Source organism: Lichenostomus cassidix, chromosome 15, assembly GCF_008360975.1.
Source record: "Lichenostomus cassidix isolate B80296 chromosome 15, HeHo_3.0, whole genome shotgun sequence".
In the NCBI taxonomy this organism is placed as follows: domain Eukaryota; kingdom Metazoa; phylum Chordata; class Aves; order Passeriformes; family Meliphagidae; genus Lichenostomus; species Lichenostomus cassidix.
The window spans coordinates 7,275,677-7,290,013 of NC_139496.1; the positions used below are offsets into that span (position 1 = coordinate 7,275,677).

The 14,337-nt window shown below is 44.9% G+C and overlaps 1 protein-coding gene across 3 annotated transcripts in view; it reads left to right on the top strand.

The window, feature by feature from the left end:
* Positions 1-11,364: 11,364 nt before the first annotated feature.
* GNB1L (G protein subunit beta 1 like) overlaps positions 11,365-14,337 on the top strand; it is a 42,105-nt gene continuing 39,132 nt past the window's right edge. The window contains exon 1 of one of the 3 annotated variants that reach the window (XM_085075826.1): positions 11,365-11,535. The gene's annotated coding sequence lies outside the window, so the exon portion shown is untranslated. Of the gene's footprint in view, positions 11,536-11,761; positions 12,365-14,337 lie in introns of those variants that run through there. The other 2 variants (XM_085075822.1, XM_085075823.1) reach the window with 2 other exon arrangements.

Here is a 14,337-nt window from a genome sequence, read left to right on the forward strand (position 1 = left end):
ACTTCTTGTGCTCATGGGGCTCTAAGACAAATGAATAAACAAATAATGCTCTCTTCCCATCTCTGCCTTGCAAAAACATAAGGGAAAAAACTTTTACACTCTTTGTTAGGATGTCAGTGTCAGAGGAAAGAGAGAGACATCAGCCGTTATTCCATTCAAATATCCAGTTTTCATTTCCAATTGTTTCTCTGGAACCCCCTTTTTCCCCCTCTTCAGCTGGTTGAGCAATGGCCTGTTCTTATAAAACAAGCTTTCAGTTTTGTAACAGTCCTGACTTCTCATTGTTTGAAAGGCAAGAGGGTCACTCAAAGTAAACTCTCTCGTGCTAGATAGTGTTTTTCCACATGGAAATGTTGGAGGGCCACTCTGTGCTGTCAGCCCAGAAAGGCCAGAAGATGCCTTCAGACTCCCCAGGTGCCTCTGTGTTTGTTTTCTAATGTTATTGCACACAAAATATCATTAATATTATGTCCAAAGCTTGTCTTTATAAACAGAGTCAATACATATAACTTATTGGTCAGCCACTGGGAAAAAGGAAACTACTAAGTCAACAGTGAGGAGTTAACCCTTTTCATTGCCCAGAGAAGAAATCAAAGATGATACAACCTCTTGAAACTGCAAAAGAGACTTGATTATTTTCTCTCATAAATTAGTGGGAATATTTCCTCTCTCTCTGGCACTCAAATGTAAAAGGTGTCCTGCAGGAATTGGAAAAGACTGGTGACTTACAAGACATCATTCTCTTTCCTGTGGTATATGCCACTGAAGGGCAGGAAATTTCCCTCCCACCCACCTTTTTCTTTTTTTTCAATCTCCATTTCCCTGTGGGCTGCCTCAGGTACTGGGCTAGGCTTGGCATGTAGACACAATTAGAAGTAGAGGCGAGACTGCATGGAGCAAAGTGTCCAAGTGCTGAGTGAGTGCCCAATGAGCCATAGCAAAACGCACAACCAAGTCAAAGAAAAATGGAAAATATTCCATAAAATTCATCTTTGCATCCCTTTTTCCTCTCTTGATATATGGCCCCCTTTTCACAGCTGCCCGGGCCCCGGTCTGCGTGTAAATATGTCAGTGCAGCAATGAGACGGAACACGGTCACAGAGCGCCGGCGGCTGCTCCCAGATAAAACACTGAGCTGGAGCCCAGCAGTTTATTGTAAATAAAGATCAAGGCAAAGCAGCAACATTTCTGTTCGGCTCAAGCCTGTCAAGGTTGCTAGTCCAGCTCCTGTCACAACTACCATATGTCCACGTGGATTTCCCCTTCCAGAAGGGGACATGTTACTCTTCTCACAGCTCAGTAGCCTTTGCAAAGCTCCCCGATCCTTCCCATGCGTTTCTTTAGAGTGACCTGGAAGCACTGGTGGCAGATGGGACAATGGCTGCACATGTGGCCATGGAGGTGAACTTCCAACTGTTCTGCTCCAACACTGCTCTACCTGAACAGTCCCTTTGAGGGCCCAGGGCATATTAATGCTTAGTTTGGTTCTACTCAGCAGAGGGCACTGGATCCTGTAAATGGGAATTGATGCTGGGAAGTACAGGGCTCTGATCACTTTAGCAGATGGGCTGGTTTTTTTCCTTCTGAATACTGGTGGTGCAGAAAAGAACTCTGCAGCTCTGTCTGCTGCATGCTGATTGACTGAGAGACAACCATGGCATGTGTTAGCAGGTGATAAACTTGTCCTTTACATATATTTTTTATTTTAATTAAAGAGGTAGCTACAAAAATCAGTTATCTGGACGTCAAGTTGGCTAAAGTACCAACCATCTGGCATCCTTCTGAACAGCAGCACCAGCCAGCTGACACAATGGAGGGAGATGCAAACACCTACAAACTAGAGCCTGAAGAGCCAGGCTGGGGTGGAAACTGGTAGAATTGTTCAGGCTTGTTCCTGCAGCCCACAGGGAAAATACAGGAGTGGTCTGAGGAGAGCTAGCTGGATCAGGGATTTTAGCCTTATTTATAGCCCTTGATCTGAAGTCCCCACAATTTCATTATAATGTTACCATTTTTTTCAGTGAGTTCATCTTGTTCTCAGTAATACCCACAAACAATGCACTGTCAATCCACTCCACTCTCCCTCTTTCATCACTGAGTTCCCATTGCTGTTTGCTGGGATTTGCATTTTCCTTGGTCATGGCTCTGATGAGCTGTAAGCCAGAGAGACGAACAAAAAAATATTAGGAATGTATTTTTTTCAAATTCTTTTTCAAGTTTAGATGGATCTCATGCATGTATGTTGTAACATAACTCTTTTAATAATAGAAGTTTTAATGCTGATAAAGAACATACATTAGGAAAACTTGCTAAGTCTTCATCTGGCACAGCCCTAATATATGGAAGACTTGGCACAATTTACGCATAAAATTCAAGAATAAGAATTCATCCTTCAGACTGACAGCTAAGTTCTTGATCTAAGTTCTTGAGCTGACCTAGGATGCTTCACTTTAGGTGACAGCTCCAAATGGAAGAAAATTGAATACTACCACAGTATATGCTTTACTCTGCTGAAGAAAACTACAAGGCGATGCTGTCTCCCAAAAGCAGCTGGTAGCTATTCAGGGTTTTATACTTCTATAGCAACACATCTCACCACACCCTAGCATTTGCCAGACCCAAACTAGAGGTTAAATGTGCTGGAAAATGTGGCAGTAGCTTCCAGCATTAGCTGATTCCTGAGCTTATTAGGACTCAGGCATGCCTGCCTTGCATAGCAGAAAGATCAGTTTCAGAGCTGAGAGAGAGGAGCAGCTTTTCTTTCACACACCCTCTCTCCACAAGTCTGAGCCTCTGCCTTTGCCTTGGCAATGCAACATCTGGTTCAAGGGCTGCCCATGGCCTGTAGTGCTGTGCCACTGTTCCCATTTACATCACATAAAAGGCATGATTGCTAAGGGTTGTAGGTTTGATCTTTTTTTTATTAAATAGGTCAGCAGGCCCTAACAGTTGGCAGCCATCTCTAGTCCCAGAGCTGTGTGATGAAAGGCCATATTATGGCAGGCTCCAGTGTATCTTTTTATCTGTCCTGCCTGGTACAGCATGTTCCAGGTGGAGACTGGCAGGTGCTGATGCTAAACCCTTCCCTACTGCTGTTCCCTAGTGACAACAGCAGTATCCGGTGTTCAGACCCCAGCTCCCTCTGACTGCCATGGAAACTACTGCTCCCATCACAGTTCTTCAAAACACTTCGACTTTCAGCCATGTTATTCTGGGAATGGAGGAACTCCTTTGCAAACAGATGTGCTCTTGAAGTGCTTCCTATAGTCTTCATTAAGCTGAACCAAGTCTGCATTTTGCAATTTTACCTTCCGCTGCAGAAGCCTGATCCTGCACCTTCATTTTTGGTACTGTACATCATTATTCCTTAACACCACTCAGTAGAGAAGTAGGTAAATGATAAACGTAGCTATAAGTTTTGTTCGGTAGCAATTTCCCTTAGCAGTTTTAAAGTGTGAATTTAACTTTTTTTTATCAGTTCTTTGGCAGGTGAATGGTGTACATGGACAGGAGACTTCTGCTTTATCCCCTGCAGCCCTGAAAATTTGAGGTGTTGCCTGGCTCAACTCCTAGACACGAGAGGAAGGAGTAACTTGCACTACTCCCCAGTGATTTCCTGATGTTTACTGGTGGATTACAGATGTGATTCACTCCAGAAGGTACTGCTGGGTGCTCACAGGTATCTGATCTGCCAAGCAAATCTGGTAGCATCAGCTCCCAGGAGAATTCCCTCTTCTGAGGAGAGGCTAGTGTAAGCCCTGAGACCCAGCATTGAATGGTGTAGAGTTTTGTTAGAAGCCAACTGAAAACGTGGTGCTGTTATTATCTGACACCAGCTGAAACAAAAGCCAAACGTTGATGAATGTCTGATCCTAAAAGTAAACACTGTGATTTTTTTTTTGCTTTGCAAGTCAGGGGCCCTCTAGGGTTTTATCTGATTTTGGCAATCTCCTGCACATTTTGGGGCCTGGAGCATGGTTTTAATTGTTACATCACAAAAGTTGCCAAATAATGTTGGATGCTCCTTAAAAACTCTCTCAATTTTATGGAACTTCTCAACGGCTTGACTAATACAATAATTACTGGAACTCGGCTATGTTGCCTAGTGGCAAATGGAATTTTTTCATAATGATCCTGTCTGTCGTTAATAGCAGGATTTGTTCTTTCTCTCAGTGGGAGAGAGGCCAGAAAGCCATGGTATCTGTCTTTTCTAATGACAGCCAACAGCAAACGGATAAAATAATCAATTATATCCACAGATAGGTAGATAAAGTATAATTTATCATGTCAAAAACAAAAATGTTTTTAATTGGGCTGTTAATCATTTTGTAATTTTAACTAAAGAGATGGGGACTCTACTTTGTGCTCAGACATCACTAATATTTCATACAACATTAGCTGATCTTATTATAGCTTTAATAATAGTGTTTACCACCAACTGCCAAAATATAAAATAGGATTTCTACCCTCATTAGCTGGAGCCTTTGCAGTTAGAAAAAGATGCCCTTCCCTTTTATTTTTCTTCCTCAAAAAAGATCCAGGAGATAAAAAAGGGGGTTCAGCAGACTGATCAGCTGTAACAGTTTCTAAAATATGCTCATCTTTATGTTTGATTAGGAGTACCCATACTAATTACCAACAAACGTGTTACAAAACCAATTTTTTTTTCCCAACAAAGCATATAAAGAGATTAGTATAATACAGTAAAAATTAGAAGCTTGGAGTTTTGATTTCTAGCCACACCTGCATTGTCTTGTGGGAAGCTGGGCAGATAATTTAATCCCTCCTAACTTGTTCTCCGTGTCTGTAATGTAAGTATTAGATAGCTGCATCATCAGTCTGCTGTAGAGTATGTAGGTGTTGTAAGATACATGAAAATTTGTAATAAAGATGGCAAACATCTGGCTGGCTGGCTGCAATAGCAGCCTCTCTGACAGCTACCTCTTTGAGGAAGGAAATGGGAAGTTTATGGCTGGACCTAAATCTTCCCCATATTATAACTGAAAATGTCATCATAATGCTGCCTGATTTCAGGATCAGTGAGGAATCATCTAGCAGAAAAATCTCTCAGCACTGGTTACTTTGGCTTTTTTGTTATCCTTCCTGTATGCCATGAGCAGATGCCCTGTGTAGGACCAGATCTCTATTTTACCTATAAATTCTATATTTAAAAAACACTAGCCATGCTAAGAAAAGGCATGTGACTCTTGAGCACCCTTTTGCCTCAAACACACTGAAATCACTTTCCTGCTTCCAAAGTGTTTTGCAGAGGGAAATTAATCTCCATTCCTCTAAACTTGGTTTCCTTCTAAACAGCTCAACCTGCCTTAAATCAAGATCCAGCCTCTAGAGTACCTGCCTGGGAGAAGAACATGCACTTAAGGTAGTTTGGCAAGAGCAGATTTCACTTTCAGTGTTACAGTGGATGTTTTTGGCTATGGGTTTAATTTCATGTCCCTAGCATCTCCCAGCAATGCGTATAACACAGAGGGGGGCAGAACTGCTCTTCCTGTAACTGGATCTGTCCTGGGAGTGGGGCAAATTTAGTGGATTGAGTGGGTTTTTTACAGGCCTAATAGCAGGATTGAGGCTGTATTTATACTGAGAAACAAGGAGGAGAAGCTCTGGGGCTGGCTTGCCCAAGCATAAATAAATTGGAGGTGCATGAACATTCTAAAAGTTCCCAGAGAGTCGCATTGCACAACTTAATGGGCCTGGTGGCTTCACCTGTGCCAATTTTATGTGACTCTTAACTCTGGTGTTAAATAAAAATGAGACTTGCTCTAATGACATCAACAGCCTTCAGTGAAGAAAATGTGCTGCTACTTTGATACAGATCCCTTTTAAGGAGGACACCGTAGACAGCCAAAGCTCTTTTCCCCATCTGTTAGATGAATGTTACAATTCCCTGCTTAGAAGTGTGGCCTCAACAACACTCCTCTGCTTGTAGCATTACATTAGATGATTTTATTAAGAATATGGTTATCTGTTGCCCCTGCTTTTGCCACCTTGATTTTACTGTCCTTTCCATTACATGAAAGGATGCAAAAGGGGGATGTGAGCTGGCTGGGGGAGGGGGGACAATAGCATGGACAGGGGGTTAAATGAACCAGCTGTTATGTGTGAAGTATCTGCTTTCTAATTGCTTCTGTTGGAATTCCGGGGAAAAAGGCACTCGCTTCAGTTAATTAATAAGGCAGGACTCACATAAACTCCAGCTGTGAGCATAGGACTGGTCTTTAAAGGATAAGCCCAGGAGGTGGGGCAGAGAGTTTGATTTCCTTGCACTAAATCCCATCACATGCTGCTGGTACTGTGTGTGTCCACCTAAGCCTTTTGGTTGGCCTGTCTGAACCAGACACGAGGTATCTGTTGCTGTCCACGTGCCTCACCCCAAGAAAAATGATCTCTCCCCAGAAATCAAAGGTGTGAGGCTATGTTTCAAGCTAGAGTGAAACTGCTGTGTTTACACTCGAGTTTGGAATCCCTAAAAAGTGGGGATGTTTGGATCAAAGGGTTTTTTTCAGACTTAACAGAAGCATGGGCTTTTGCAGCTGGACCCAGATATGTCTGCCATTTGGTTCTCTTTTCTGTCTACTTCCAGAGGCTTTGGATTTGGCATCCTGTCAACATCTCTCTCATCTGAGCCCTTCCTCAGGAACTTTGCTGCAAGGGTAGCACTGATGGGGAGGTTGTGCAGCTGATGCCTCCAGACCATGTCCAAAGGCCATTTTACAGTGATCCCTTTGAGGAGAACAATGCCCAGTTCATTTCTCTTTTTTTCTGAGAGGGGCCCAAAAAGATCAGGACTTTTTCTGAGTTGCAGACACAATGCCCCTAAAACCCACATGAAAATGCAAATGCCAGAGTGTTTCCTCATTTGATCCTGATCCAGGTCTTGCTGCCATAGGATGTCACACACCACCAGTGCAAGGTCCTTCTAATCAGAGAACAGCTGGGACTCTGTGCTGAGAGCAAAGTCTTCTCCCACTTCCCATGGGATGGCATCTCTGGATTTCAAAGCTTGTTGTTTAACTGTGTTATGTTAGGAAACAGTGGAATCAGAAAAAAAAGGTGGAGGGGATATTCCTATGTGGTTAATAGCCTGTTTTTCCTCACTGACTGTGGAGGGAAATGAGCTTCCTGCTTAAGGTGAGATGTCATTTGCTGGATGGAAACCTTTGTGTCCTGGCTGGCCTGCTCCTTTCAGTGCCACCGCTCAGGGCAGGTCTATTCCAGGCCCTCTCCTTTCCTGGCACCATGCTCCTGCATTGCATCAGTCCTGGTGCTCCTCAGATGAGTGCTAGGGTCAGCACAAGGGAGGGGACATGGCCATATGGATGCAAACAGTCGGGAGAGGAGTGCTCATTTTGGCACAGAGAGCCCAGCTGTGTGTTCTCACCGCACCCTTCCTCAAGCAGCCTCAAGGCTCAAGCATCCAGGACGATTTTGGCATTTCACTACTGCAAATTTCAGTGACAGCTCAGCCTGGTGTGGGACCAAACTCCCAGATACATCAATAGTCCCAGTCCCTTGGGCTGGCTGTGCCGAGCTGGACTTCCCACCCAAAGAGAAAAACAATTCTCGGGTGTAACAGCATGTTTCCAAGCTAGTGAGGTGGGGCCTCACTTTGCAAAGATCTATAAACAGCAAATCTTTCTCTCCTCCGTTTCTCTTCACTCTGAGCGTGTTGCTGTTTTCAGCGGTTGGTTTCAAAGTGCTGATTCACAGCCACCAGCCTTATTGTTTCATTTGAGGAGATTAGGGCTGAGAATGTTGTGGTTTTCTAGTGAAAAGTCTCCATTGAAAATAGCATATTTGACGTGAGACTGTTATTTATGCTCAAATAGCCATCTTGTTTAAAGATGAGGAGTCTTTTATTTTTTTCCTTTTCAAGTTTAGATCAATCATGTATGAAGACAAACTCCCACTCAGCCTCCCCTGGCCCCTAATACTTTCATTTCATTACTCTTATGCTCATTATTTTATCATTTTGTCCTTGACTGGAACATTTCTTTCTTGTTCTTCCTTACATGCACCATTAAAGAAGGAAAGAACTTACATTTAAAGCTCAAGACTTGTGTAGCTCTTAAGCCATAAATAATGTTTTCTACAGATTCCAAGATTATTAAATCCTTCTAGTTAGCCTCCCTCTTATTTTACAGCTCATCTGATTAGAGGGGACATACTCTTTTTAAACTTGATTTAACTATTTCTAGTTTGCTTTTGCAAGCAGACATGAAAAAACAGGGCCTGGCTGCATGCACTGCTGATCAGAACACTTGCCATAGGAATGCAAAAAACAAGCTTGCCTGCCAGAGAACTCCTCGTTGGAATGGAAAAAGCCTCCAGAGAAGCCCTGCAATTTTGACATGCAGTTAACTTTCTAAATACAGGCAAGTCTACAACTGAAGCTAAAATCTGTTTCTCTGGGGAGATAAATGCAGTCAAAATACCCTTTTCTGGAAAGGGCTGACAGGCACAAAATCAGTGAAGGGAATGCTTTAGTATGAGGAGATAGTTATGCTCAGGTAGTAACTGATTTTGGGCAGCTGTAGGAACTGAACCATTAGGTATTGTGCTTTGCCTCCCCATATCCTGCTTGTTTTGATGCCAGGCTGGAGCTTTGCTGAGCCAGGCATCAGCTTCTCCCTACAGATGCAGCCAAACCAGCTGCTGCAGTTTGCCAGAGATCTTGATACTGCAGCACTGAGCTGCTCTTCCTTCTGCTTAGCTCAGACAGTCCCTCAGGGAATGGCCAGGGAGTCAGGCCTTGCACATACTACAAACTACAGCACTGAGCACACAGAGAAGAAATAGCCCTACCAGAGACAAAGTGAGTGAAAAGTGCTGAAAAGCCTCACAGTAGGCAGCCTAGACAGCAAAATTAGTTTCTTCAGTTAGTCCATGGTCATCAATGAGGCAAGTGCCTCTGCCTCCTGGGCCAGACAGGCCAGTGTTTTAATGGTAGGCATAAATCTATTGCATTTTTCTCCTCATGACCTAGCATATTCTGTCAGACCAATGCATACTCCAGAGAAGGAGTAGAATTTATGTGTACAATAAAACAATAGAGTTTCAGTGATATCAGCTGTTTGACAAACTTTAATATACGTTTGCTATAAACCAGGCAGCAATTACCAGAATGTAATACCCAAATAAAATCCATGATCCATTTGCACGACAGATCTTCAATTTACTCGTATTCATGTGAAAGAGACACATAAAAATGATATCCATGCTTAAAATCACTTAGAAGCAGTCTGAAAGACCCCACAGTTGCAAGTGATACCTCAGTACTTAGCTAATACTCAAGTTTCGATGGCTTTGCCTTCATGATTCTTCCAGTGGTTCCTTTATGTTTTCTGGTATTTTGCCAAACACCTGTGAATCAGTGCACAACAAATATTCCTGCCATTTAATTTAGCCTTGCACAGAAAAGCTATATTAGGCCTGATGCAGACCTAATCCCAAACCTCTAAAGAGGTTTAAGGCACTCTGGTTTCACCTAATCCTGAAACCTAAACCAGAATCATTGAAAACCTCCATAACACCACAGGAATGGGCAAATAAAGAGCTTCCACTATGAAATTATTAAAAGGATACAGTGTGTCTTTTGGATTTGCGACCTAAAGCTTTGCCTAAGGAGCTTGGACTGTCCACAATAAAAGTGTTTATTTTGAAGTTAGGAGGTTGAAAGGTTTATTTGACTAGAGGGCTGATTTGACCCCTCCCACCCAAAAAACAAAGCAGGGTGATCCCCCAGAAGAGTGGAAAATAGGAAAACGGATGAACAAGTAACAAGGCAGGGGCAGCCCAGCAAAGCAGCCAAAGATGAAGCCCAGGTTTCTCTTTAAGCCTCAGTCATGGCCCCTTGTGAGACAGCAATAGCAAAGCCCCTGGTGCACAACTGGGCTCTTGGGTCCTGAAGTTCCCCGCAGCAAACATGTAAGGCAAGAGTTATTTATGATACAATAAATACATTGCTGCTGTTTAAAATTGAGAATTTGCTCTTTTGAGCAAATAGGAGAACTGATAGGAGATAACATGTAAAAACATGCTGTAATGGAACTTTCAAACTGCAAACTGCATCCAACTGTAATAAATTTGATCTTGCATTAATTCATTTAAATTAATTGGATTCTGTCATTCCTGAATTCTGGTAACCACCTTATCTTGCCATACAACTCATTATCTTTGAGTTGTGAAAGGGGTATTTCATTTTCAAGGCAACTGTAGGGAATATTAACTGTACCATATGCTAATAAACATTTCACTCCTAACGAATTAAGGACCTGGAAGTATACAGCACATGTGGTTCCATTATGCATAGCAATTTATAGCAATGATCTGCTGCTCTAAATCTCTTAATTCAAATCATTTCAGCAAAACATGGAGGGAAATATGGGGCTGTATTTGTGCATTATAGAATACAGAATGTATTTATCTGTGCTTAGGACATTCCTTATAATGAGAGGCATAACTCAGTGTACTGTACTCTCATAACCACCAAATGCCATTGAAAGCCCTTTAGAGCAAGGATTTAGGAATCAGTGTTCTTACTGATGAGAAATGTGATATGAGTAGAAAACTAAGCTCGAGATTTACCTTCCCAAACACAAAAAATCTCCATGCCTGTGTTTGCATCAATAGAAGTGGAACAGAACAGCACTCATTTAACAGCACTAGATTTAATTAAGCTTTGAAAGACTCTGGCTCCATAGGCAAAAATGGTAGAAAAACTGAAAAACATGTTTTATGAGGTACCAAGCTTTCTAGCTGGAATTACAGCAACACAGCCTTCTGAAAAACTACATAAACGACACGGCTTTTAACTCCTAGACAGGTGACACAAGCAAATGGTTTATTTGCTTTCCTAGAGCGAGTCTTGGTGTAGCTGGAGAGCAACAGGGGCCTGTTAAAGGCTGACAGTGGTTGCCGGAGTGGCAAATAACCTCAGGAATGTCATGCTCAGCGAAGCACCTGATAAACGGATGCTGTGCAAGCAGAGCGGTAAAGAGCCCATATCACAGCCCAGCGCGCACCTCACTGCCCGGCCCTCCCAGCCAGCTGTGGGGAATCGCCCGAGCCACACACGGACCGAGAGGCTCCACAGCAGCGACAGCCCGGCAGCAGCGCCCCGGCGAGCCCTGCCCGGCTGGCTCAGAGCTCGTGTCTGCCCCGCCGCCCCACGAGGCAGTGACACGTTCGGCCTCCCGGTGCAGGCAGTATCCTCTCGGTTACGGGCGCCAAGCCCCTTCGTAGGGCGCTCAGAGCGGGGCTGCTCCGCGGGGACCCCGGCGGGTTGCCCTGGGCGGGAGCCCCGGCTGGAGACCCCCGATGGAAACCCCCGAGCAGCCCCGACCTGCCCCGACCCGCCAGGGACCAGCGGCCGCGCACCGCGCCTGCGCATCTCCCGCTGTCCCTGTGACGTCACGCGAGGGGCTCGGCGCTCCTCCGCGTCCGCCTGGTTCCCGCGGGGATCGCCGAATCATCGCTGTCGCGCTCCCACCCCACCGGGCGGAAAAGCGCTCGGTGAGCGAGGGCGAGGGAGGATGGGGGGGACTCCGCGCTCGGCCGCGGGGGCGGCGGCGGGGCCGGGTGGGACCTGGATGGCTCCGTTGTCACGGGCGCGGCGCCGCCTCACGGGCCGGAGGGGGCGGTGGCGCTGGGCGCATGCGCGGGGCGTCGCCACGGCAACGGCGCGGTGTAGGCTTGGCAGCCGCGTGCGCAGCGCGCGACGGGGGCAGTGTCATCTCCCGCCCGCGGCGCGCGGCCCCTCAGAGCCCCTCACAAACCCGCACGGCCCGTCAGAGCCCCTCACAGACCCGCACGGGCCCTCAGAGCCCCTCACGGGCCCTCAGAGCTCCTCACAGACCTACACGGCCCGTCAGAGCTCCTCACAGACCCTCACGGGCCCTCAGAGCCCCTCACAGACCCGCACGGGCCCTCAGAGCCCCTCACAGACCCGCACGGCCCCTCAGAGCCCCTCACAGACCCGCACGACACCTCAGAGCCCCTCACAGACCCTCACGACACCTCAGAGTCCCTCACAGACCCACACGACTCCTCAGAGTCCCTCACAGACCCACGGCCCCGAAGTCACGACCCCAGAGCCCCTCATGACCCCACAGCCCCTCACGGCCCTTCAGAGCCTCGCACGGCCCTGTAGAGCCCCACAGAGCCCCATTGCAGCGGCGGTGGGAAGAAGCCCAAGCTAGGACGGTGAGGGAGATGCCACATCTGTGGCTGAAGGGAGGCTTGAGAAAAGTGACGTTTTGGTTAGGGTTTCCATGTCCTTGATGCTCTGCAGCAGTTTGCTTGGACAGTCCATGAAGGAGCTCCTCTGGCAGCAGCAACTCAGGTGTGTGTGCCTTGATTTCAGGATACACCCTATCAGACGTCAATATCAGCACTAAACCTAGTAGTAATGGAGCTCACAGTTCTGATGTACTGAGTTTTACAACTCTCTGTAATAATCCCAGAAATTTTATGACCAATAGAAGTAAGTATTTTTTAGGTATTTAAGTGACAGAGACATTGCTTGAGGTAAGGCAGGGAGCAGCACTGGCTGAGTACCGAGCATGGTTCTGCCCAGGGAAGGCACAGCCTCAGGTGGGTCTCTCCCCAGGGAAGGCACAGCCTCAGGTGGGTCTCTCCCCAGGGAAGGCACAGCCTCAGGTGGGTCACTCATTTGCAAAAGTGAAGTGGCAGTCCTCAGGAACACCTAAAAGTGCTTTAATACCTTTCAGTGGAAATCATTTACAAAAGAAAACATATTACTGTTAAATATAATATGGTAATACGAAAAATAATACTGTATTTATCAACTGGTTAGCGCTCTTGCTCTGATCAGCCCGAGCTGGGCTCATAGCTGGCTCTGCCGGCTCGCTCGCTATCGCCCTCTGGCGGCAGCCCTGGCCCACGGCGGGGCAGCGCCTGTCACCGGCACGGCAGCGCGGCCGCTTTGTTCCGAGTGCATCCCGCAGTGCTTGGGGACATTGCGCACTAATTTCCGACACTGGCGTTCTTCTGCTGTGTGGTTTTTCTGCTCAGTAGTACTGGTTGTTTGAAATAAGGAAAATGCCTTGTACAACTCCCTTAAATGCCAGTTTAGAGTAGGAAATAATCCCGGTTCCAGATTCAGCAGCTTCATTTTGAAATGAGAAGGGTAAAAAGCAGGCATGGTGTGTGCTCTGCTAAAAATAAGATGAGTACAAGTGAAGGATTTCAGATTAGTAATAGTTTAAAAACTGCTTCAGCAAGTGTGTAACTTTTTCCCTGGAATTGTTTTGAGGCGCATTTTGCCACACTTTCTTGCGCAGTCTCTTTGTGATGTGTCAGTCTTCCGAAGCTTCTTCCAGTAACCCCCAATTTTAGTAACATTTCGGTGAAGCTTTTAGAAGGGGTTTAGTCACTGGGAAATGTCATTAAAAATGTGTCCTGTCTGCCTAAGTTACAGGAAGTATAAAAACGTTGTAAATTTTATTTTTAACTAAATTACTAGATTTTTTAAAAGCTACTGGAGTAACTTCTTGGTTTTTAATGATTCCTATTAGCATTTTTATTGATTTACAGGTAAACTAGTTCTTTCTTGTTTTAAAAATACCCTGCGATCAGCAAATCTAACTCTGTTTGTTCTGGCTTGGATGTGTCATTATCAGTTATAAAGATTCTGCAGATGGAAATTATGTTGGTGCATGCACTGGAATAGGTGCCGGATTCTAATATCAGATAGATGTCTGATTTTGGTTAATTGGTGTAGAGACTTATTTTTAATCACTGGAATTACAATCCTGGGATTGTAAGGTATTTAGGGAGCAGATGTGTTGACTGAGTATGTTATGCTTTTTCTGAGCATTTTCGAATACTGTGAGTTTCTTTTTGCAAAGAAATGTTAAACTACTGACCTGTATATGTTCTTACATTCTAAAGAGACATATTTTTTGGCTCTCTACCATGTAGTACATCAGGCTGTATTATGCTTCAGGTTTGTATATGTCTTATTTTTCATTTGAGTACTATTCTTCTGCAAGCTCAGCCATAACAATGTACTGTTTCATAGGATCAGTAGTAACTGTAAACCAGTCTTTGCTAATTAGCTCATATGGGAAATTTAACCCTGAGGATTCTGATTTTTCAAAATTATATGCTATGAAGCACTGTCTTCATTGGGGAAAATAGCTACTATCACTGCTCTTCAGTAATAAATTGTCTTGTTGCAGCTGGATTATAGATACACGCTAGTGATATTTCTGGCATTGTGAAGAGAAACTTAGTCATTTAAAAAAAGGTTGAACTTTGCTTTTTGGACATCTCTTCTGAGTTTTAATGCTG